Raw genomic sequence first — 1,430 nt, 5'->3', positions numbered from 1 at the left:
ATTTTTTTTTTTTTTTTTTTTTTTTTTTTTTAATGAACTCAGGACCTTGAGCTTGCAAGGCAGGTGATAGAACCACTGAGCTGAATCCCTGGCCTTTCCAGATTATCTTTTTATTTTTTTTCCTTCCAGATATCTTGATGACTGATATCTTTGTGATGAATTATGGTTTAAGAGGCCTAAATCTTATTTTAATTCTTAAAATGAGTATTTAAAAACATGCAAATATGTGATTAGAGAATAATATTCAATAGAGAGATTTTGGAAGCTAAGGACCAAGGAAGACAGAAATCACCTACACTCATTGCTATATGTTAATCTGTTTTTTCTAGTCTTTTTTCCAAGCACATATATTACATACGCAGTCAATTCTTGTTATTCTTGGTAGTTATATTCTAAAAAGTTGCTGTGAAGACTGCATGAGCCAATACTGAACCAATGCTCCTAGGTGAAATACAGGATTAGGCTCCTGACAGCTTTTAAATTACAACATTTTCATCAACATATTAATGCAAAACCTTGTTTTATGTGTGTTTTTATTTAAAGGCACCTTACTTGACATATATTGTTGATCCATTAACATTCAACTCATGGCTGCCAGGGATTTAGCTCAGTGGTTCTGCTGCCTTCCTAGCAAGCACAAGAACCTGAATTCCATCTCTGGTACCCTCCCCAAAAAAATTATCACCATCAACTCATGGCTGATAGCACTAAGAGTCATGCTGAAATAAAACTCATCCAGTACACCTCTTTCTGTAAGCCTTCTTGCTCTAAAGAACACTAGACAGCACCATCAGCCCTATGCTTAGGGCAAGATCACCAGAAAAAGCACAAAAATGGCACAAGAAGGCCCAAAACATTAAGAAGAAGAAAAAAAAAAGGCACAAAAGTGTCTATAATAATGAGATTTATGAGGAGAAGGCAAGGAGTTGCTTTGTTTAACCTCAGCCAGAATATGCTTTGGGTGACTCAGATTTTTTGCCAATCTGCCAGTGTCTGAGAATAACTTCAAACTGAGTATTGATTTTGGGGTTACAAGTAAATTTCAGCAAGCAGATAAATTTGCAAATATGGAATGTGCAGGTGAGGATCAACTGTGTTATGTATATATGTGGTATCCTCTATTGTATGTTTGTAAACATGTTTCCTTTACAAAATTTGGATTATACTAAAAATTCAAAAATTTCATTAGTTTATTCCGTATAACAACATATTCTTTGGAAAAATGTCTGTCATCCAAATATTACTTATTTCTAATGTTTCTGCTATTATACATAACATACTTGTAACATCTCTGATTATTTTCCTTCAATTAAGAGTAGATATATTTTGGGTCAGGGATTTAGCTCAGTGGTTCTGCCGCCTGCCTCACAAGGTCAAGGTCCTGAGTTCGATCCCAGGTACCAAAAAAAAAAAAAAAAAAAAAAGAGAAA

At 34.3% G+C, this 1,430-nt stretch overlaps 1 protein-coding gene across 12 annotated transcripts in view; it reads right to left on the bottom strand.

The window, feature by feature from the left end:
* Git2 (GIT ArfGAP 2) overlaps nt 1-1,430 on the bottom strand; it is a 51,673-nt gene that overhangs the window by 20,642 nt on the left and 29,601 nt on the right. The window lies entirely within an intron of this gene.

The sequence above is a fragment of the Fukomys damarensis genome, unplaced genomic scaffold (assembly GCF_012274545.1).
Source record: "Fukomys damarensis isolate Sample0158 unplaced genomic scaffold, DMR_v1.0_HiC HiC_scaffold_12, whole genome shotgun sequence".
Classification (NCBI taxonomy): domain Eukaryota; kingdom Metazoa; phylum Chordata; class Mammalia; order Rodentia; family Bathyergidae; genus Fukomys; species Fukomys damarensis.
This window is presented reverse-complemented; position numbering and strand designations above follow the sequence as displayed.